Source organism: Acomys minous, assembly GCF_964271855.1.
Source record: "Acomys minous genome assembly, chromosome: 10".
NCBI lineage: Eukaryota > Metazoa > Chordata > Mammalia > Rodentia > Muridae > Acomys > Acomys minous.
Window position 1 is genome coordinate 37,968,747 of NC_140491.1, and position 24,576 is coordinate 37,993,322.

General features: G+C 41.7%; 2 long non-coding RNA genes across 2 annotated transcripts; one reads left to right on the forward strand and one right to left on the reverse strand.

Annotated features, from left to right (window-relative positions):
* Window positions 1-91: 91 nt before the first annotated feature.
* On the reverse strand, window positions 92-8,494 carry LOC311607242. Its single transcript, XR_014782568.1, has 3 exons — window positions 8,159-8,494; window positions 4,896-4,953; window positions 92-497 (listed from the first exon to the last, which is right to left on the reverse strand). It is a non-coding gene; the product is annotated as an uncharacterized lncRNA (long non-coding RNA).
* Window positions 6,178-24,292, forward strand: LOC311607243. Its single transcript, XR_014782569.1, has 3 exons — window positions 6,178-6,652; window positions 19,582-19,683; window positions 22,917-24,292. It is a non-coding gene; the product is annotated as an uncharacterized lncRNA (long non-coding RNA).
* The last annotated feature ends 284 nt before the right edge of the window (window positions 24,293-24,576 follow it).

The following is a 24,576-nucleotide window of genomic DNA, read 5'->3' on the forward strand; positions in this document are numbered from 1 at the left end:
TGATACCGTATCTTGTTTCTGATAAACTTTCTGTCTTTGCATTATCTGCTTAGTGGATTCGCTGCATTCTTTTTCACTCCATGTGGTCTCCTGTGTGTAAAATTCTGTAAAAGGAGTCCTGAGACTTGTCCTAGATGTGGTTGGTGCATGTCATAGAACCTACAGCTTCTTTGGCATGATGGGATCCCAGTGAGCCCAGAAGGTTCTCTGAAGTGGCTACTTGCTTGGGAGTTTGGGAGTACAAACGTAAGAGTTGGATTATTTTACTTAGAAATGTGTATGGAGAGAAGCTCTCAAGCCTGTTTTGTGAGCGTGTATAGAAAAGTGAGATCAACTACAACCTTACAACCCGCGTTGTGAACTGAAGCCAGTGTTCTGTTTTCAGAAGAGTCGCATAAACTTGTTGCAAGAGGTTTCCTGTTCGGTTGCATCTCTGGAGTGTGGGATTGATGTCCAGTAGTCAGTGTTGACATTTGTGGTCCTGAAGCTGGTGGAGACTGAACATTGGACGGGGTGAGACATGCTTAGGGGTGGAATGGTAAGATAAGAGTGTGCTTGGGGCAGATTATCCCCCTGAGGATTTGTAAGATAGTTATGGCTGCCATGTGGGGTTCCAGTTAATACTAACTAATCCAACTCACAAAAGGGTGTGATCAAGTTATTATGCCACCATTAAGAAGCTTCTAGCAGCTGGGAGGTGGTGCACACCTTTGATCCCAGCACTTGGCTGGCAGGATCTCAGTTCTAAGTTCCAAGACTGCCAGAGATAAATACAGAAACCTTGTTTCTAACACTAGAGAGAGAGACAGAGACAGACAGACAGACAGACAGACAGACAGACAGACAGAGACAGACCAGACAGAGACAGAGAGACAGACAGAAGAAACAAACAAACACAAGTTTCCAGTCAGTTCCTCTTGGGGGGTAAGAAAAGTCAGTCAGCAGTATGATTTCATTGTTTACACTCTACCTTTTGGTAGTGCACAGGGTTACTTGTCCCTGATATGTTACCTGGATGTTCTGGACATTTCACAAAGGCCACACATACCACCACATTGTCCTATTTCTGTTTGTGTCATTTCTTTGACTAGTTTCCCACAGTGACTTTGAGAGTGGAAGAAAGAGACAATATTGCCCTTATCGTAGACATGGGTTTGCTGTGTTGAACATCTGGCTTGATTTCAAACTCTAATTGATGCTTTTCTTAAACTGATTTTGCTCTTGAGACTTTAAAATGGTGATTTTATTGATTCCTAGAAAAATACTGGACTTAAAATCTTGAGACTTAGAGTTCTTTTTTATTCAACAAAACAAATCATTGTGTACAGAGGTTGTTCAACTAAAGTGATGAATGTCTATTAAACAAGAAAGTCAGTTATTCTATTATTTTATGAAGTTTTTTAAAAGTTTCCAGGACATGCATAAACCAGGCTTATTTGTTCTCTTGAGAGTTGTTGTACAAGGAGTGTCAGTCAATCCAGGCTCTATCAACAACCTGTTAAAATATCCTGGGGAAACTCTACAAATGTTCAAATCAAAGCCCTTGGTAAAGTTTGTATTTAAATTAAAGTTTGTATTTAAATCTGGAATCTGGGAGAACCTAATACTATGTTTTTACTACATGGGCTTGATATTAAAATGACTCCTAAGGCCTTGTTACTATGCCCGCATGTAATGAGAATGTTAGAATTTTTCTTTAAAAAACACAGAAATATTATAAGAATATCTATTTATTTTAATCCCAGGTGTGGGAATGTGGGACAGATTCACAGCAGCTGACTATGATTTGCCCCATTCTCTGGCGGGGGTATGTTTTTGCCAGCTGCAGATAGTTTCAACTAACGTGTGGCATTTGGAATACTGGGAACTTCTCAGAGGCTATATAAATTCTAGAGCCCAGACAGTGTGTGTTGCTGGTTGGTTGTTGGATGCTGTTGGTTTCTGTGTGATAAGTAGCAGTATGCAAGGGAGAAACAAGAAAAAGAAATTAGATATCTTGATGGATGGCAAAGATCAAGCTTGCCCTACAGGTGCTCCACGCCCCTAATCAGCAGGAAATTCTCTAACAATGATGGCTCCTGCTTCCTCCTCTCTTCTGTTTTCTCTCCTACCTAGTGTTAGGGGGTTGAAAGGGTGGGAAAAGACGGGTGAAAGAAGTGGAAGAAAAAATAACCCACGAAGAAGCCAAAATGCAGGCTGCACCCACAGGTCAGTACATCTCTCAACCCTCGTCAGAGGAACTTCTTGCAGTAGTGGCAATTAACACAGGGAGGCACAGCTGGTCAACACACAGAGTATGAGACTGGAGTGTGCAACCCAAATGGGGCATTCATGTCATACGAGTCCCCCAAAGGCTTGAGTCACTTCGTGGAAGAGGAGGCAGAAAGACAGTGAGGGACAGAGATAGAAAATGACTTCAGAGAACTTCATCTTCTGAACACAACAGGGCAGCTACACAGATAAACAAACGCATAGTGCTTGTGACTACGTATCCAAGACCTGCACAACTCAAGCCAAACAAAATCCCAGCATACAAGGGGAAAGGAGGGCATGAAATCCCACTACTAGCTGAGGAGTTATTGACATGTAATAGCTGACGGGCAAGGAAGAGTCAGCTTTCTTTAATGTTGTGACCCTCGGCAGGTCGAGCACACTCCAGGGCTGGCCTCAAACCCAAGAGAACTGCATAGGGGAGAAACAAACACTGCAGAGAGGAGAAAATGACATAGAAAACTCGAAGTTGGGGTGGGTGGTGGTGATGAAAGAGCACGGATCTGGGAAGCACCAAATCGGGAAGGTAAATATGATCAAATACATTTATAAAAATATTATTTAAAACATAAATCTGAATTCTGTTTAAACTTGGGTAGTTTTGTTTAAATTTCACTGCAGTTAATATAAAGAGGAAAACAGCAGGGTTCATTTAGATTTCTTACAATGGACAGATTTCTTCAGTGCTGAACGGCTATTTTCTCAAGTCAGACCATCTCAGCCACGGGAGCCAGCATCGGCACAGTCTGGAAGGCAGAGCCTAGTTCAGCCCAAAGGGAGATGGAATGCTGTGGAAACGCTGTCTGGTTTCAGGAACAAGGGTTTCTTCTCCTATCTAAAATCAGTGTGTGGCAGCCTCAAGTCAAACCGCCTTCATTGCAAAGTGACTGGAGTTCATTTACATCTACGCAGAGGATTGAAGAAAACGCAAACCCGTCTGTCCTGTGTGTTTTTAAGGCCTTGTTTTGCCAGCGTCTATTGATGAGAGTGGAAAGCAGAGCCATTGAAAGATGGTGGCTTTGTTAGCTTCAGAATAGGGACCCAATTAAGTAAAGGCCTGAAGGAAGGTGTGTCTTTGGGGTGTTTATTCCAAGTGCAGCATCAGGAAATTGTATCATTTTTTCTCTTTGAAAGGGATCCATGTGTTGCTAGCCACTTATGAGAAATACATGGTTCCTTAGCAACTCTGTTGGACTCTGCTGAGATGGCTCACCGGGTAAAAGCTTTGCATACAAGCCCCAGGATCTGAGTTCAGTCCTCCACAGATCCTACTGTGAATGGAAAGAGTTAACTTCCCGAAGTTGTCCTCTGCCCTCCAAATGCCTAAGCACCCATATACAGGCAATAATGAAAAATAACTATGTTTTAATTTGAAAATCGCTGTGTGGCATGAAGCTTATTTTTTTGCAGTTGTAGCACAGCTGTGGAACACTGTTCTTCCAGGGCCCTTTCTGGATTGTACAAGTCTCTTTGAGAAGTTCAGAGACATGGGAGAGAAATTTGCATTTAGTTACAAGTACCACCGAGCAGTTAACAATGGTGACTTATACTGCTTATAGATTTTCTTTTTCTTTCTTGTGCAACAGAAGCCTAGAGACAAGCCATCTGGGTATGTATGTAAGTCTGCAGTATTATCAGGGTCCGAAAGTCCTCCCATCTTTCTTTCCCTTCACTGTTAGCACATGGTTTCCATCCCCAGTTCTGTGCCTTGATGGTTCCTTCTGACTTGGAACATTAGTCATCCTCACTTCCCTATCCAGGAAAGGAGGATGAAGAAGAAAGAAGGGCTGGGGAAAAGTAACAGCTGACTGCACCACAGTTAGAGAGAAAAATCACTCTCTGCAGTCTCCATGTGCATATGCCTGTCCACCCTAACCTGTGAGAAAACATTTTAGCGGAACATCTGCAACTGAATTTTTTTCCAGTAAAGGAGAGACAGGAATGTATACTGCCTGGGCAGCCAGCTGTCTTTCACAGCAAGAGTCTTTGTAAAGTATTTCCTTACTGCAAGCCCGCCTGGTCACAATTCCCTTCCTGGAAGCATCAACACCTTTGCCCCCACACAGTTAGAGCCTCCCTGAACCCTACCTAATGCAGGCAAAGAAAAGGGCCCATTCATCACAAGACAGATGGAGCTCAGAGGCCAATGTAGGCGGGGGTGGAGGAGTCGATAGGATTAGAAGTTGGCACTCAATGCTTTAAAAAGAAATAAAAATCAAGAGAGAAATAAAAGCAGCACCAGAAATGTCGTTACTGGTATCACCAGTTTACCAAGAATGGCAGAAAGCACACATGCTTAAGGTTTAGTTTTCCTTGGCACTGGAATCTCCACTGCGCACTGAACACTTCATGTGGGCCAGGGTTGGCCATCTGTCCTGTCCATTTCTTACGTGATCCTGTGTTGACACACGGAGGTTTCTCAAGTAGCGCCATGTTGCATTAGAACCGCTAGGTCACTTCCTCAAGCTGCATGGTAAGGGTGGGATTCGGACTCACATTCTGACCTGACTCTTCAGTTGCTTATGATACTGTGAGGTTTTCTCCTTCTGTTCAATGCATTGCTCGCTGGCGCCTTATCACGATTTCTAAACCCACACAAGGTGTTCAGAGCGGCAAATGCCTACCTGGCTTATTCTCTCCATTGGGTCCCAAGCTGTGCCTCTTTCCTCCCCAAGTGCCACTCTAGAGTGAGGAAAGGCATAACAAAAGCCATCAGTATCTTCTCATATATTTTCCTGATGTAGAAAAGATGAAGTCATGGCATATGGTCAGATTGCCAGCACTGTTAATAATAAACCTCATATAATTAAGCACTGATTTATTTCTTTATAAATGTGAGACAAATAGCCTTAACTGCTTCCACTCATGATTGTCCGGTCAGATGTATAACGTATGAAAAATTGAAACTAAAGATTATGGGCAATCACATTTCCCTGTGGTAGAGCGATTGGGGTATAATTACAACCCTAACTAAATGTGTCCTTCATTCCATTTGATGCTAAGATCAAATATTAACCCACGGAAACAACCAATCCTCAGTGCGGATGCTTTTGGTTCAAAACCTGGAAGCACTTTTTAAAAATCGACCCAAGTTTATAAAAGCAATAATCACCTCGAAATTGGTTGTTGCTACAGTTAATGAACTGAGTCATGTAGCATGTGCCTCCCCCTAAGGTCTCTTGGACCTTTAACAAGCTAAAGTTAACCACTGCTTTTCTTAAAAAGAATAATCTGCCTCAGGGCTTGAATTGGGGGAAGTAGAGGGCTGGGTGTTAGAAAATGTATCAGAATAGAACACCCCAAGACCAAGTTCTCAGCACAAAGGAGTTATATTTGTCCCAGAGTGACAGAGAGCATTTAATAAGAGACAAAGACAGGAGATAGAGGAAGAGAAAGAGGGAGAAGAGGAAGGGAAGAAGAGAAAGGGAGGAGGAGTATTTGTCCCAGAAGAGGACAAAGAGCTGCCTCTGGATAGAGAGGAGACAGACACGGTACATAGGGAAATGGCAGTTTATAAAGGTGCAAGGGAAAACCCAGTGTTAGGATGAACTGCTTAATTGGGCATGTTAATTAGGTGAGCCAAAGAGGGGTTTTGATTGCTAGACTTCAATACTTTGATAACTGGACCTTGGTAGTCAGCTTCAGGAGGAGGAAATGGCCAAATAACGGAAGAGACCTTGGTGGCTAGCTTTAGGAGTGTAATCTAACAGTTTTAGCAAGGCAGAGGGAATGGGGAGAAAGGCCAGGCCTGCCAGAGCCGTGTTTGCCGTGCTTGAGGTGGCCAGAGTCCCTTCACTGGGTGTTTTTTACTAGAGGGCCCGCTGACATCCCAGCCATCCCCGCGAGCCACATTTCGTCTCAACTCACAAAGTTCTAAGGCTAGAGCAACCCGTAGGAGATGGCGTTTTTGTCCTCCAGAGCTGAGTCTTGCTGCTCAAAGAGCGACCTAGGACCCTTTTCAGCAACACACGAGTCTCCAGCTCCCTGAGGGACTTGCAGAGTTAGTGTGCATTTTAGGAACAAGCCGTGTTAAAGAAGCCTTCAGGTAGCTGTCTCCTCTTGCTCCAAGCTCCTGAATGTAAAATGCAGACCTCATCTTGGACGTTTCTCTTTAGGCTCCCTTAAGCTCACAGCAAATCCTCCTGCCTCTAACGGCATCTCTGTGGGTCAGTTACACATACAGCAGAGCACCGCACGAGACACTTAGGAAAAAATAGATCCTTAATAACTACCTGCCCAGAAGCCATTTCCCCAAAGGTGTATTTCCTTTCAAGGAAGAATTTCTTTGAGAAAGGCAAAGGAACGCTCAATTCGAGAAGTGGGGCTGTAAAGCGGCCACAGTGGCCAAGGCCTTCTTCCATGGGGTTTAAATTATTACCAGGTAAGAGGCTCGCAGCCCTAAAACAATGTTGTTCTGTCTTAAATGTCGCATGTTGGGGTTTGAATTAAGGTACGTTCCCTCTGTGTATATGTGGCCTGCGTTTTGCTGCTCAATCTCTAAAGGAAAACATTGATTTTCATCGAGCCTCCAGATTTCCTCAGCCGCCCCACCCCCCCACGCCCACGCTTGCCAAGCGAGGAGGGTTTCATTCTAGGCTCTGCTTCAGGCCTAATGAGCTGGTGTTTATTTCTTTGCTCTGTTTCCTTTAAATAACTATCCACAGAAAAAAAAAAAGGTCCCCTCAAAAGCTTTATGTAACCCGAAAGAGGCTTCTGCAGTTGATGGATGTGCCACTGGTCTGCAGCGACTGGACACAGCTTCAGCGAGCCCCAGAGGACTATGGGAATGATGTCATGGGTTAAAGGCTACAGAGCAGTTGGAAAAAAGAGATTCGCCTACAGTGTAGGGTCTCCAGAGAAGGCCTGCGAAGAAAAAGGGGAAAAGATGTAGACACATTCCAGGTTAAACCGAACATCGGAGATTAAGGAATATTAACTTCCTGGGTCAATCCACTCCCGCTGAGGCCCTATAGAGTCACTTAGGCTGGGAATCAGGCACAGAGGTAGTGTCCCATACAACAAATGTCTAGGATCACACTCCCCCAGTGAGCTTGAGAGGAATTTCGGCGCCCTCCACCAACACACACACACACACACACACACACACGCACACACACGGTTGTGACATCTTCTTTCCAGATTTACTAGAATTTAGTGTAGGGAAAGTAACCCCTGAATGCCAGGGTCTATTTTAGTTTTCGTTGGAACGAGGCTAATCTCTTGATCCTGTTGTTGTTCACCCTATGATGCCTCTTTTAAAAAGTGAAGTTGTAAGTGAGGAGTCCCATTTTGGATCGTATGGCGCAGTTGTTAGGAATCTACACAAATCAATTCTCTCCCCCTGGTGTTCCTGTATGTGACCATGTTGGTAGTGGAAAAGCCCTGTGTGCCTATGCAAACGGAAGCAGAGCTGCAGAGACACCGCAAACTAGTTGGCAGCTCAGATGAGATCCAGCGTTCCTTTCTAGAACTTAATTTTGACCATTATAAACCGATGTGCTCCTTAGGAAATTAGCCTCTGCCTCCAGGGCTCTGTCCACTCCAGGTGGGTTCACACTTTTAAAGTGCCTAGGTTCAATTCCTGGTCGCTTTGATTTTGTTTTTTGGACAGCACCTTACTGTCTGGCCATCACCTCTCCACCCTCTCACTTCCACCTCCTAATTTCTGGAATTTTATTTGTACACAGTAAGGCCCTAGTGACTCAATCATCGTAGTCATTCATGCGAAAACTAACAGCTCCCTGCCTTCACTTGGAAATTTCAAAGCAGCATTTTCCCCATCTGGTGTGGTCCTGACAACACAGCAGATCTTCTAGAACGGTGGTGATAAATGTAATAATACACCAGTAAAAGGGGAGGATCCAAAACGGAGGCATCTAACACGTACCTTGTTTGATCAGCGGGACAGGAGTGACTATTCAGCAACATAAAAAACCATTTAAGAACCACAAAACACCAGTACTGGTGACCCACAGGTGAGAGGGGTCCAAACTGTGTGGAGCACAGTTGGGTCCAGCCTCAGGCCACCTGAGAAAACCACAGAAAAGTCCCGGGTCCCTGTAGAAACGGCACGCAGCCTCTGAAGGATAGCAACACACACCTGGCTGGCAAGCAGGTCTTGAAATCCTGAGGCGCAGAGGGAACCACAGCCTGCAAAAACACTAGTGTCTGTGGGTTCCAGCACCGATCAGACAAGACAGTCTGGAACCTAAGTGGATCTGACCTTAGGTCACTCAACAAATCCACCAAAAGCTCAAGGGTCCAAGCAGGCACTGGGAACACACTCCAAACAGAGACATCACAATGGGAACAGGTCAGAATAAGAACACAAGCAACAATTACCAGGACCATTTAATACCACCGGAAACCAGCAGTGTCCTACCACCGCAAGCAGGCCCTGGAGATACTATCACATCTGACACAAAAGAGAAGAATTTCAAATCTGAGATTATGAAAGTGATGGCTGCCTTAAAGGAGGAAAATAAATCCCTCAAGCTAGAACAGGGATACACAAAGAAAGAGATGACAGAATTGAACAACTAGCTTAAAGAAATTTGCAAAAGACAGGAAACTACAGTCAAACAGGAGAAGGACATAAATAAAAGGTTTCAAGACCTCAAAATGGAGATAGAAGCAATGAAGCAAACACAATCTGAGATAATCCTGGAAATGGAAAACCTAGAGAAGAGGACAGGATCTACAGACACAAGCATCAACAACAGAATTCAAGAGATGAAAGAAAGAATATCAGGTATAGAAGATATAACTGAAGAAACTTATACAGCAGTCAAAGAAAATGTTAAATCCAAAAAGTTCCTGACACAAAACATTCAAGAAATCTGGGACACTATGAAATGACTAAACCTAAGAATCATAGGAATAGAAGAAAAAGTAGACTCTCATCTGCAAGGCCCAGAAAATATATTCAATAAAATTGTTAGAAAACTTAAAGAAATAATGCCCATAAATATACAAAAAGCCTATAGAACTCCAAATAGATGAGACCAGAAAAGAAAATCCTCCTGACACATAATGAACATACAGAAAAAAAGAAAGACTATTAAAAGCTGCAAGAGAAAAAGGCCAAGTCATATATAAAGGCAAACCTATCAGAATTACACCTGACTTCTCAAAAGAGACTATGAAAGCCAGAAGGGTCTGGACAAATGTCATGCAGACACTACGAGACCACAGATGCTAACCCAGACTACTTTACCCAGCAAAGCTTTCATTCACCATATATGGAGAAAACAAGATATTCTATAACAAAACCTAGTTCAAACAGTACCTAACCACAAGTCCAGCCCTACAGAAGATACTAGAAGGAAAACTCGAAACCAAGGAGGTTAACTTTACATAGGAAAACAAAAGAAAGGAAGCACACACACACACACACACACACACACACACACACACACACACACTACCACTACCAACATAAAAAAAAACTAGAAAGCAATAACCACTGTCATTAATATCTCTCATTGGCCTCAACTCCCCAATGAAGAGATACAGGCTAAAAGAATGGATGCAAAAACAGGACCCATCATTCTACTGCATACAAGAAACTCACCTCAGCAATAAAGATAAACATTACCTTAGAATAAACGGCTGGAAAAAGGTATTCCAAGTAAACAGAGCCAAGAAGCAAGCTGGAGTAGCCATCCTACCATCTAATAAAATATACTTTCAACCAAAACTAATCAGAAGAGATGAGGAAGGATACTTCATACTCATCAAAGGAAAAGTACACCAAAATGATGTCTCAATTCTGAACATCTATGCCCCAAAGGCAGGAGCGCCCACATTCATAAAAGAAACATTACCAAAGCTTAAATCACACATCAAACCTTACATATTAATAGTGGGAGACTTCAACACTCAACTTTCACCAATAGATAGATCATTGAGGTGGAAAATAAATAGAGAAATAACGAAACTAGTAGACGTCATGAATCAAATAGATCTAACCAATATATACAGAAATTTTCACCAAAATATGAAAGAATTCAACTTCTTCTCAGCACATCAATGAACCATCTCCAAAATTGACCGTATACTTGGTCACAAAGTAAACATCAACAGATACAAAAATATCTAAATAATCCCTTGTATCTTATCAGATCACCATGGATTAAAGCTGGAACTCACCAACAACAGAAACAACAGAAAGCCTACAAACTCATAGAAACTGAACAACTCCCTACTCAATGATATCTGGGTAAGGAACAAAATTTTTAAAATAAATTAAAAGCTTCCTATAATTCAATGAAACTGAAGGCACAACATACCCAAATTTATGGGACTAAATGAAAGCATTCCTAAGAGGATAGTTCATAGCACTAAGTACCTACAAAGAAACTGGAGAGATCCCATATAAGCAACATAACAACACACCTGAAAGTTCTTGAATAAAAAGAAGCAGACTCACCAAAGAGGAGTAGACAATTAGAAATCATCAAACTCAGGGCTTAAATCAATAAATTAGCAACAACAAGAACAATTCAAAGAATCAACAAAACCAAGAGCTGGTTCTTTGAGAAAATCAACAAGATAGAAAAACCCTTAGCCAAACTAACTAAAAGTCAAAGAGAAAGTATTCAAATCAGCAAAGTCAGAAATGAAATGGGAGTCATAATGACAGACATTGAGGAAATCCAAAGAATTGTTAAGTCATACTTCAAAAGCCTATATGCCAAAAATTTGAAAATCTATACAAAATGGACAATTTTCTTCCCAGGTACCAACTACCAAAATTGAATCAAGATCAGGTAAACCAATTAAATAACAGTATATCTCCCAAGGAAATAAAGATAGTCATCAAAAGTCTCCCAACGAAAAAAAGCCCAGACCTTTAAAGAAGAGCTAATACCAATTCTCTTTAAACTATTCCACAAATGGAAACAGAAGAAACATTACCAAACTCATTCTATGAGGCCACAGTTACTTTGATACCTAAATCACAGAACGATTCAATAAAGAAAGAGAATTTCAGACCAATTACTATTATGAAAAAATACTCAATGAAATACTCACAAAGCAAATCCAAGAATACATCAAAAATATCATTCACTATGACCATGTAGGCTTTTTCCCGGGCATGCAAGAGTGGTTCAATATATGGAAATCTCAATTTAATGCATAATATAAGCAAACTGAAAGAAAAAATATGATCATCTTTTAGATGCTGAAAAAACATTTGACAAAATCCAATACCCATTCATGTTTAAAGTCTTGGAAAGAGCAGGAATACAAGGCACATACTTCAACATAATAAAACCAATATACAGCAAGTCTATAGCCAACATCAAACTAAATGGAGATAAATTTAAATCAATTCCACTGAAATCAGGAACAAGACAAGGCTGTCCACTCTCTCCATATCTCTTCAATATAGTATTTGAAGGCCAAGCTAGAGCAATAAGACAACTAAAGGAGGTAAAGGGGATGATACAAATTGGAAAGCAAGAAATCAAACTATCACTATTCGCAGATAACATAATAGTATATATAAAGGACCCAAAAAAAATTCTACCAAGGAGACAGCCTACAGACTGAGAGAAGATCTTCACCAACCCTACATTCAACAAAGGACTAATATCCAAAATATATACAGAAGCCAAAATATTAAACACCAACAACTGAAATAGCCTAATTAAAAATGGGACACAGAGCTAAACAGAGAATTCTCAACATAGGAATATTGAATGGCTGAGAAACACTTAAGGAAATTCTCAACATCCCTAGTCATCAGGGAAATGCATATCAAAACAACTCTGGATTTGATCTTATACGGATCTGGATGGCTAAGATCAAAACTCAAGTGACAGCACATGCTGGCAAGGATGCAGAGAAAGGGGAACACTCCTTCATTGATGGTGGCAGTGCTGATTTGTGCTACCACTTTGGAAATCAATCTGGTGCTTTCTCAGGAAACTTGGAATAATTTCTCCTCAAGACCCAGCCATACCATTCCTCAGCATATATCTGAAAGACACTCCATACAACAAGAACATTTGCTCAATTATGTTGATAGCAGCTTTATTCTTAATAGGCAGAGTCTGGGAAAAACCTAGATGTCCCTCAACCAAAGGACGGATAAAGAAACTGTGGTGCATTTACACTACTCAACTATTAAAAACAGGGAAATCTTGCAACTTGCAAGCAAATAGATGGAACTAGAAAAGATCATCCTGAGTGAGGTAACCCAGACCCAGAAATACACACATGGTATATACTCACTCATAAGCAGATATTAGTTACATAATACAGGATAACCACACTACAATACAAAGACTTACGTGCCAACCAAGGACCATGTATGATGTGGACCTAGACCCTTTGCTCAGATGTAGCAGACAGGCAGCATAATCTCCTTTTGAGTCCCAAAATATGAGGAGTAGGGACTACTTCTGACATAGACACTGCCCCCGAAACCCCGCCAATGATGATCACTTCCCTCTGGCAGGATGGCCATGCCAGGCCACAGAGGAAGAGGTAGTACAAATGAGACTTGATAGGCTGAGGTCAGATTTTAGGGGAGGAGGGCTCCTCTTTATGAGGACTAGGGGAGGAAGGGATAGGGGACGAGGGAGGGGGCTACAATTGGGATGTAAAAATTCAAACTTCAGAACAAGCATATCACTTATATTGTTAATCCCACTACATGGGAATAGCTCTGAGACTGGCTGAGACATGAATGTCTATGCATAGACAATGTTTCTTGTTGGTCACAGAATCCCTATGACTTATTATTAGCTACATTCTTCATATGGCATGAATGAAGATTTACAGATGTCTTTCTTCTGCTCATACAAAGAGCAGAGAAGCAGCCTTAATCGTTCTGTGCATCACACACACCTCATACATTTATTATTTTAGGACTGTATAATGCTTGTGAGAAATTATATGTTTTCAGAACAAAAGAACTGGACATTGGCACTGGATCAGACCTGACAGGATTCATTCCTCTCAGCATGCTGGATGCTGACACCCTGCATCCTCAAGTGCTTCCAGCCTCAAGTGCTTGAGTTGTTGTTCCTCATCAGAACAGGACAGCTCCCAGGACAGCTTCAAAGAAAGCTTGATCCCAGTTGGTCCAGAATTTTAGACTGTCTCACACAGGACTTCTACTAAGCCTGGAATTTCTCAACATTTAGAAAGTAGACCACAACTGTTATTCCTGTCTTATTTAACCATTTTCTCCAATTTTATTTGAGCCCCTACAAGGGTATTAATCATCCCAAATCAGCCAGAAGAAACCTTAAGAGAATGACACCCCATTTCCCCTGAGTGAGGTTGGGTAGGTTTTTGGTGCTTTCATGGGCTACAGATAGTTATTTTCATTGCGAGTTGGTTATAAGTTATTACTGGTCTTATTCAGAGAGAAAATGAGGTTGAGCTCAGGGATGTCCCTTTCCCCCCCCCTTATCTCTCTTTCTTAGGTTTGGAGATAGGGGTTGAAAAGAAAGAAAGGAGAACATAGAAATATCCAGGTGTCATAGGACGAAAAGTAGATTATTGAATCTACTCTTCAATTTACGGCCTTAATTGTTACTCACAAGTAAGGTTATTTTTAATTCATTGGTATAGAATTTTGTGTATTGATGCAAAATAAGTTTAATTTTGATACATTGCTATAGAATTCAAATTTAAGATCACTCACATTATATATATATATATATATACTAATATGAGGCATTGTATCCATAACATTCAATTATAATATAAGGTGTATTCTAATACTTTGAAAGTGCTATTGAAAGCTGTCTAGGATAATTAAGTTGTACAAGTTAATTGTTAGTTGACCAAATCATTGTCATGTCAACTACAAGTCCATTTTTATCACAAGAATATACATCCTAGGTTTAACAGATAAATATGACTCTACAGATAGATAAGGTAAAATAGATAAGGTCTTCAAAAACCTCAGAGACCTACATAGTATGTGACATTTAAAGATGCTTTTATTAGTTTAAAACTTCATTTACAACGAGACAGGTTAACCCCTGACAACACGCAGTCTACTTCAAAGAAGATGATGAGCATCAAGAACCTTCTTGTGGAGATGGCTTCAAATGTGGCAAACAAGCCACTGGGCAAAATGTCCTTGTTTTGGCCACAAACAGAATTCTGCCTAAAAATGCACAAGCTTAGATGCAGGCAGAGTCAACGGCCAGACTCTGCCAAGACAGGGTAAGCAAGGCCTCTATAATTCCTGCCTCACAAATACAAATATGTCAGATATACGGGCCAGAAGGCTGAAGATGATGCTCCAATATAATACAGAGTTTTATCTGATTGTTCAGGCAGCAAACTGTCTCTGTCATTTTTTTTTTTACTGTGAAAGCTGCTAACCTGCACTTCCCGTTTACTCGGTAATTAACTTTTATTCCTTCTCAAGTCTCTGATGAGACTAAAGACCAGATAGCTTAGTTCTACAATTAAGTTTAGTTGTTTAGGGCCTAAGATGTTTTTAGATCTAGATAGATGTTCTAAGTTGATAAAAATGAGATATGATAGATATTGAGTTACATTCAGAATTTTAGACTTACCAAGATAGGAAAGATGTTTTCTTCAAAGTTAAAACATTTTATGAATGTAACGTTAGTATAATTCTTAGTTGTTCCATGGTTCTTCTTGCTGTATGTAGTTTAATGTATTTAGGTATAATATACATATAAATGTACATGTAAAAAAGAAAAATAATAACTAAAAAATAGGAAATAAAAATATAGACCAATAATATAATTAGATGTGAAAGCAACTCTTTCTAATGATATTTTTTTTACATAATCATTAACTTTCCTCCCCTCCCACAAATGTACCATGTCCCTAAGAAGCCATATAAAAAGCAAGCAGGGCCTAAGAAGTATCTCAGCATCTGAGAATGCTTGCTGGACATGCAGAGGTGCCTGCCTTCAATTCTCTAGAAGCCACATAAATAGCTGGGCATAGCACAGCTGTAACCACAGCACTGGGGTAGGGAAGGGAAACAGAGCCAAGAGTTTCACTAGGGATTGCTGACTGCCAGCCTAGCTCCAGTTTTGGTAAAAGATGGTGTCTCAGGTGAATAATTCACACAGAGAGAGAGAGACCTAGTGTCTTTCTCTGGCCTCTGTATCCATATACCACACCGCTGCATGCATGCATGCACGCACACACACGAAAGCACGAACGCAGGTGCATGCACATACAGTACCCACAAGAATAGTCGATTCACTATATAACATTTTGATGTGATTAAAATTTTTCTCTCAGAGAACTCTTCCTCATACCGTGTTAACCTTGCAGCCTTTTTTCTCCAGTCACCTGAAATATACATCTAATTTTAAAAGAATGATACCACTTTTAGCCCTCTTTTTACTATGGAATATATACTGAGCACGTTCCATGCCATTAAATATACAAAAAAAGTTTGGAATGATTGTGTGATATCCCAAGAATTGTTTATAATTTCAGCAAACCTTCTATTAGTAACTGTTCAGTTTTTAAATTATTTACTGTTGGATTCACTACTTCAACGCCTATCCTCAAAAGTAAGAAGGACATTGTTCGCCTTAACACTCTGTGGGACAAACTGTTAGATACACAGATTTAAGTACTTATACCTGTTGGTAAATTTCCCTACAAATGAGCCATCAATGTCACACTCCACAAGAATGTAAGAAAACATTCCTGCTGTATGGTCCATCTCTGGTGTCTTTATCAACTCTTGCCTTTTGGTTCTCCTTTCTGCCTGCTTATTAGATAAGGAAGACATCCATTAAAATTATTTTACTGCTACTGAAATCGAACTTACTTCATTCGGTTGCTCAGTGGTATCCCTTCTTTGTGCGGTTTTGTGGCTTACATTCATATTCCTGTTAGAGATTTGCTTCCTGGAGCAATGAGAATCTGGTGTGCATTGAGGGCTAGCATCTTCAGTTGACGTAAAGATTGCATATGGTTTTTCATAGTAATTTATTCTTTAACTTTGCTAATAGTTTTGGCACAGACAGATTGTGTAGGTATTTTGTTATTAGGTCTATCCTCCCTCATATCTTCATTCTTTTTATAGAGCCCTTCTCTGCCTTGTTACCACTTCTTATCTTCATTAATATTGTCTCCTGTTATATTGACTGACTTGTGTTTTGCTGCTTATAACCTGTATTCAATCTGCACGGAATCCATTCTGTCCTGGGAGGAAGAAGAGGCTCTCTTGACTTTTCTCAGATGGCTAACCAACACCCACAGACTTTAATACTGATGTGATATGCAGGGGCAAGCTTCTTGCTGACAGTGGGTATTGGGTAAAAGACTTAAGAGCCTTGGAGGATTTGGATTCTGCAGTCTCACCCTTCATATCTTCATGACCTCAGGCCTGCTAACCATGTAAGCATCACCTTTCTCATTTGTAAATTATCATGAGTCTGGTTGCTTGTCTAATGAATTAGATGGTTTCCCAAAAGCTTAATCAAATCCTATAGATGGGGTGTCTAACCTGTTGACTCCTCTGGGCCAGAATGGACAAAGAAGAAATGCCTTGGACCATAAGTTAGAGTCACAACCACTAATGAAAGCTGATAAGCTAAAAGAAAAAGAAAGAGAGAGAGAGAGAAGTATGAAAGAACAGAACTATGCATATAACACTATCTGTGGTATCTGCCACCACAGATAAGCAAAACAGCCCTCACATAACCATGCTAATTATACGTTGTCAGGTCTAGAGTCTTTCCGAACCATAGAACAGGTCCCAAGTTTGTGAACAGTAATGACAAATATATGTGAGTAATGAAATGTCTCTGATTTTTAAAATATTATTCAATATAAACTAAAGGGACAATATGAAGCCACTAGAACATTTGACATCATATTTCAAAACTCAAGCACCAGAGCCTGTTCTTGTGGGAGTAGCCATGATTCTTGGGGAGTCCTCGTGGTGCTCACCAGATGTTCTGGGTTACCTTTCACTGCCTGTGTGCTTCATTCTTGGAAAGAGTTGCTCACACACGTGGGTGCTGTCAAGAAACGAAGCCGCGACTAAAGCAGGACTATCCAGCTGGGGGGGGGGGGGTATTTGTCTCTGAAGCAGAGGCCTCACAGATATGCCAGGGTCTGTGCTCTAGGCTGAACGCTGGCTTGCAACTGCATACGTTCTATTGGTAAACTGGCAGGCAATGTTTTGTCAAGTGAGATGATGCCTCTTACGTAGCAAAATATTGATTCTGCCCCCAGCGTCTTGAAGTCTGTTTTAAAACTCTCTTGTCAAATCAAACGGCAAGGCTGCGCGTTCTTCTCTGCTCACAGGGATGCGGTTAGCCAACATGTCAAACAATGTGAGAGGTTAAGCTCATCTTCACCTGAGTTTGCACAATTTCACTCTTTTGGTTCTCACCTTGAAGATGCAGGGTGACCTCATTTAAAAGAGCAGTTAAACCTACCAAGTGTTTTCAAGTCTGGAGAATCTGATGGCTTCAGGTTTAAATCCACTATCTGTGGAGACTGGAACTTAAAAGGCAAAATTAGCTTAAGCAGAACTTCAAAGTCTCTAAAACAGGGGCACTTGCCAGGACATCGGTTTCCAAAGCTCCCATTGTTCATTAATGTTGAGATTCCAGGATTTAGCTACATTATTTACTCAACAGTGAAGCCAAATTGGTTGGTTGGTTGGTTGTTTCCTTGCCGTGTTCAGGTGTTTTGCTTGCTTGTATGTCTGGGTACCATGTGCATGCCCGGTCCTTACAGAGGTCAGAAGAGGGCATTGAATCCATGACACTGGGACTTACACACCATCGTGAGCTGCCATATTGGTGCTGGGAACTGAACCTGAGTCCTCTGCAAGAACACCAAGTGCACTTAACCATGGAGCCGTCTCTCCTGGGGCCGCTATTTTATCATATCATATTTTGTATCTTGCATAATCAAACTTCTTATCTTTGAAATATATATACACAAGTCTTCATGACCCTGCAGGAAAAAAATCCAGTAAAAAATGATAAATTTGTAATGTAGTTTTCATCATCACATTCGGTTACAAATTTCATTTCTGACACAATAAATGGCTTGCAGCTGTGTCACAAATCATGGAATCTTTTCAGCGTTGAGCCTCCACTTAGACATCTCACTTAAATGATGCCGCACTGACAGCACTAGCACTTTTGAGGGGTTCGTGAAAGCGAAGATGATTCAAGCTCTGGCCCTTGTGAAACTCACACTCTTGACAATTTGCTTGACATTATCCGTTTTAACACGCTGCTCATAAATCTTAATGTGCAGTCCATGGTCTTTCTCCACAGCACCCCCAGCCTTCCTCTCACCTCCTCCCGCCTTTCACTGGGAAGTGGCACAGGAGAACAGAATCTACAACCTTATTATCACACTGCGCTCCAGCCTCCTCCCTAACTCAGAAAAAGGCAACTTTGTCCCATGGCTCCCAGTGTTTTTCCTCATAAGGAAGGAACGGTGTTTCACTAGGAGGCTGCTCTGGTTTGAATGCATTCCTTAGATTCACACGTTGGGGAGCTTAGCCTCAGAGCAGCATTGCTGGGAAAAGAGGCCTAATGCGGGGTTACTGGGTCACGAAGGCGGTGCCCAGAAAGATGGACAGATGTATTATCACAGGAGTGCACCAGTCATTTAGAGAGTAGGTTGCTGGTTGGACCCTTGGTATATACACTTTGCCCTTTGCCTTTTTAACACGTTATGATGTGACTCAAAGGCTCTTGACATAAATTGTTGCTGTGTCCCTGGGTTTAGGATCCTCAAGTCTGATGAACTACGTAAACATCTTTTCTTTGTAAATGACCCAGATTGTGTTATTGTATAATAGCCGCAGAACAGTGACTGTCGGGGGGGGGCCTCCACAGATTGTAACTGAGGGGAAAAAGTAAGGCAAAGAAAGATTTCTGAGTAATATACACAGAGCTTTCAATGAGTGTGCAAGTAACTCAGCTGTGCCCCAAACTCAGATGCTTTCTGACAAACAGGAAGCTGTGCCTGCCTGAAAAGTCCCACAGTTGCGTCTGAGGCATGAGTTGGGTCTCTGCTGTGAGTTCTACACCTCACGCTTAAATCACGGTCTATTTCCTCAGCACTGACTGGATGAGGTAACTTGATGTGGAATAGAGAGAAGTCAGCTTTGGCGGGGGGGGGGGGGTTAGGCATAACTCCCAAGCTACTCAGATGCCTGTAAATCCCTGTCTCCTCTCCCCCAACCTATTAGTTTCAGCATCTACTATGAACCATATGTTACGGGAATACGATCAGTAAGCATCTTTGCTTGGGCAGCATGCTCCAGTTCTTCTCTGGGTGTCTGTCTCCTTTCATTAGGTGAGAAGCTTCTCATCTGGAAAGACCGTGCATGCTACTGCCTCTTACAACACTGCAGGAGTCAAAGTCCTATCATGCATCCAGCAGTCACCCCGATGCATTGTAAGTACTGGGTCACTCCGTGAGTCCTTGACACACTGATCTATTCTGGATGAAGAAATGCACCTCCCTCCCCATGTAACTCAGAGTCCTCACAAAAAAATCAGACTCAACAGCATCCGGCCCTTTCATCACATCAGGTCCTCTAATTTAGAGAAAGCAGATGCTATAGGAATGCCCATTCCTTGAGCAACAGGCAAGAGTGTGGATACATGGCTCTATGGTACCATGGTGTTAGGACATTACAAGTAAGTGTTTTGATTTTCTTGTGTCCTTTTCCTGAGCTAATGCTGCCAATCATTTTTATAGATTGACTGCTAGATTCATACATAGGGCTTTGTTTTCAGAATCTCTGTGTCTGTTGCATCAATGGCTGCAAAGAATCTTCTGGAAGCCAAGCCTTCCCAGCCAATTACCCTGGGGTCCAAGTGGCTCCCTCATTTTGGCAGATGGTACCCATGACTTCCTTCATTTTCTAGTCAACAGGAGATTATAAGCCACTTCCAAATTGCTTACTCCCAACTGTGCATATTTCGGCCTTCTTCCTCTGCCTGGAGTTGAGAGAGCCAGGGAAGGAGGTATCTCTCTCCTCTGCACACAGCCACAGTCTGATGCCCCTCTCTGGAATACATATAGGGAATTGCTGAGCCAAAAGTTTATTATCTGGCTTAGCTTAAATGTACAGTGAGGAAAGCTGAGTACAAAACCAAATGTTCGGTGTGTTCCTAATTCCATGCGTTTCAAAGTGCCTGAAGCAGGAACATTATGGAACAGAGCTGGAGACACTTCCCTGGTGGCAAATCAAGAGTTCATCTCTTTAGCTTTGGAACGCCGTCAAGCCTTCAGCAATCAGCTGCTTCTATTCTCTCCTATTTCCAAATTGTACTCTTATTGACAAGGCTGAACCTTTCTCACAGTATCGCAGGCCTTGATAGTAAAAGCCACTCTGTTCTAAGGCTCTCGCTAAAGCGCATCCTCACTTCCAAGGGTAATGAACTCTTTTATAATCAATGCCTTGCTTTATGCACATTCTCGTTGGTTTCCAGGAACTGCCTTGTAATTATGCCGCTCGGCATTGCATGTCAGAGGTTTGCTTTGCCTTTTAATATTTTATGAAGAAATTCAGATTTTCGACAGTCAAAATATTTAACCCAGAGGACCCAAAACCCAGACTATTATTTTGTAAAGTAGCCATCAAGCTGCACACTTGTACACCACCGGCTTCCCCAGTGCATACTCATGCGCGCTGATACTCTCTGAGCAGACTCAACCACATGCTGTCCAGATGGAAACCTGGCTGCATCATTACATTATATTGAAATAACCCAATACCACCTGTTTCTGCTGGGGCTCCTGCCAACTTTCTCCCATAAAACATTTATTTTGCTAATATTTTAGTTGGTCACCACAGAAGGACACTTGAAGTTAAAGATTTACCATGTGTTGCAGCCACTTGCAGCCAAGAGAGGCAAATAGATAAACAAATAAATAAATCAATTAAAAAAAACCTTCCTGAAAGGAGGCAATGGAACCAGAGAAGAGCAAATGTCAATCTGTTCTCTCTGACCATGATGCCTCATGTAGGCATGATGTAATCACAGGCTGGGGAATTCCAGGGCGAGGATTCCTGGCAATCTTCATGAGATGAATTATTCTAGTGTCTCTGGTGCTCCTTTTTAGATCGTAAAAGTGTTTTCAATTTTGGGAGGAAGAATTTTCTCTTCCTTGGCAAGTTTTTCTCCTCCAAAATAGTTGCATTTGTAAACAAGATAATGGGATGCATAGTTCATTTGGTTAATCTACTATATAGAAATACAGAGGTCGAGAGAGAAGAGGAGACACACACACACACACACACACAGAGAGAGAGAGAGAAAGAGAGAGAGAGAGAGAGAGAGAGAGAGAGAGAGAGAGATAAAGAACTGGATGAGAAGACAGAGGTCAGCTTTAGAAACTAACCTTGAACATGACATTCAAGGTCTTTAGATATCCTCAGAAGCAGATACAGGTTTGCTGTCTTCAGGATTAAAGATCCAACTGGACCCACCCTATTCCAACCTCACGTTTAGAATGTTGTGCAGTGTCCCATCACTCTCCTCTCTTCTCTGAAGCCACCTCACAGTATCTGCCCACAGTCCCCAAACTCTCAGGCCATTGGCACAGTTTTCCAAAGATGTCATTTCGACCTAGACCTGGGAGGAGAACCCTGGGCACCCAGCTGCCCTTTATCGGCTAAGTAGAGAGCCGAGACCACTGAACCCGGCTTCTTAGCTGTTCTGAATGTCCCCAGTGCTTCCGAACTTTCTCCTGAACTCAGAACATCTCCTCCACAGTGAACCCCAGAGGAATAAGGGAAAACAGAAATTAATAGATTTGATCGCATCTACTTAACCTCTTTTATCTTTAAGCTCCCGTGACACCAAGAATCTCCATGATCTCTCAGAATTTCAATTTATTGCAAAGTGGTCATGCTTTCTTTCATTATACTTGGTGATTTGCTGACCAAAGTCAGAGCCTTGACCTGGTTAATTAAGAAGCTAGCACCCTCCTATCCTATTATATCCCCACCTCCAACTTCTACACAAATGATCACTACAGTCAGAGAAAAGGGAAAGAAATAGTGTTAGACCAGAATGCCACTTCATATAAAGGGTTAATTTTTTCTGCTCAAAAAACCCTTATCACCCAAATAGCCAGTTGGCAATATAGATAATTTATATTTCAGTTATTTGTTTTAAAAGCCCACTTGTAACCTGTAATGCCTGTAGACATAGATTAAGGATCACAGAAAAGCAATATACGTCTCCTAGCAGCTCCTATTCATGTTTATGTATCCTCCTTAAAGACAGATAATCACACAATTAATAGTCTATCGCTCAACATGTATCTTCTGTGCAAAACACATTGACATAGTCAGTCCTGGTGTGTGGTTTGGTCCGAAGTATGAAATATTAAACAGTCGCTTCCTAATGGAAGCACTTGGCCTTTAAATTGATATTCCTCAAACAGATTAGAGCTACTATTCTGAGCAGGGTTGGGGGCGGCGCAGGTAATCCAAAGGTGGCCTGTGTCCTATGCAGCTGTTACACCCAGCGTCCAATGGACACTAGCAGCTCATTGTAGCTAAAATGCTAAAAAGAGAACTTTGGTTTTCTGTCAATACAAGCCTTGATTTTAGATTCTTAAGGTCAACCCAAATTTATAAATATCGTCTGTGGTTTCGTATCTCCCCTTAGAGATCAATATGTAACAAGAACAGGATCCAGCTTCCGATTTACCTCGAGTCTGATGGAATACCCTGTGTGTTGTCTGGGAGCTCTACCTGGAACATCAGTCTTTGGTTCTGATTGGCACCACTGACCCCCGTTATCCTTTTTCTTCAGTGGAAACATCAGATGTGAACATCAATAGCAAACACACACAGGGCACTTGTTGCCCAAAGCAAGGACTGCTCCATATCAACTATCTACCAGCCTCTCTGCATTTGCTTTTACTAGTTACTGATTGGACTCTTTCCCTTTTCGGAACTGAACAACTCTGAATCATTGCTCTGGTTCCCAGGCTCCTTTTTCAAGAACAAGACCCAACATCTTTCAGTCTGAACAAGGAAAAGAATTTGAACTTTGCTGATATTTAAATGTATCTAGTTACTCTGGCAGAACCTGTCTGGGGAGCTGCAGTATACAAATTTAGCCCAAAAAACTTTCCAGGAGATACAGTAGTGTGTGATACAGTCAACTGCAGGCTTTGGAGGGATTTGAGGGCACCAGGAACGTACCCCATCCTTCCTAAACATGTTCTTTTTGTGTTCTAGACTCAGACAGTGTCCAGGGGAAAGGCTGGGGCCTCCAACATGAGCAGAAAAATGAAATCTTCCACTAGGACCTCCAGGTATGACTGCCAAGCCAGGAGAGTGCATCCTACTAACTGTCTTTTTCCACCATGGCTGCTCCTCTCACACAGCCTGCAAGACAGAGTCATGGATACCACATCCCTTGGAAAGGCCACTGGGTCCAAGGCTAGGAAAGACATCTATCTCCCTGGCTTTCTTCTTCCCTCCCCTCCCTCATTAAGGGAGTCCCATAGAATAGATAGGAAGTTTGAGTGTATCAAAGGGAAGCAAAACTGAGAACCTATGTTGAAGCACAAAACCAAGAAGAAGCCTACCTGGACTCACATGTCTCTTCCTCATTGACTGGTCCAGCTGATGAGATCTGATAGCCTTTTCAAATATTTCCAGTTCACAGTTAATGTAAGATGAGAAGCAAAAGAGCATGCTCACTTACCTCATTTCATATCGTGCTGGTTTATTGTTCTCAGGGAACTAAAGGCTACTTCGGTCAAACTCTAAAAGGGACCAGTTTTTCTAGCTAAGTAGATCTAATCAACATCCACAGCAAGCTGACCTGTAAGCCTGTGTGCATCCACACATTAACGCATACACACAAAAAGGTGAGAAAGAGAAAGATGCGTGCATCATGCGTATAGGTGCACATAGAGAAACACACCTACAAGCACACAGCACATACACACAAAGGAAGAGACAAAGAGAGACATGCTTATCACATACATACACACACAAAGACAAAGAGAGAAGTGCATACATCACAGAGAGAGACAGACAGAGACAGAGAGAAGAGAGACATGTTTATAACACACACACATACAAAAAGAAAGAGAGAGAGAGAGAGAGAGAGAGAAACAAAGAGAGACATGCTTATCACACACACACACACACACACACACACACACACACACACACACACACACGGACTTTTTGGAAGTGCAAGCTGTGGGGCCAACCCCAGACTCCCACACCTACTGCATCAGAAACTCTAGGACAATGGTTGTCAACCTTTCTAATGCTACTATCCTTTAATACAGTTCTTCATGTTG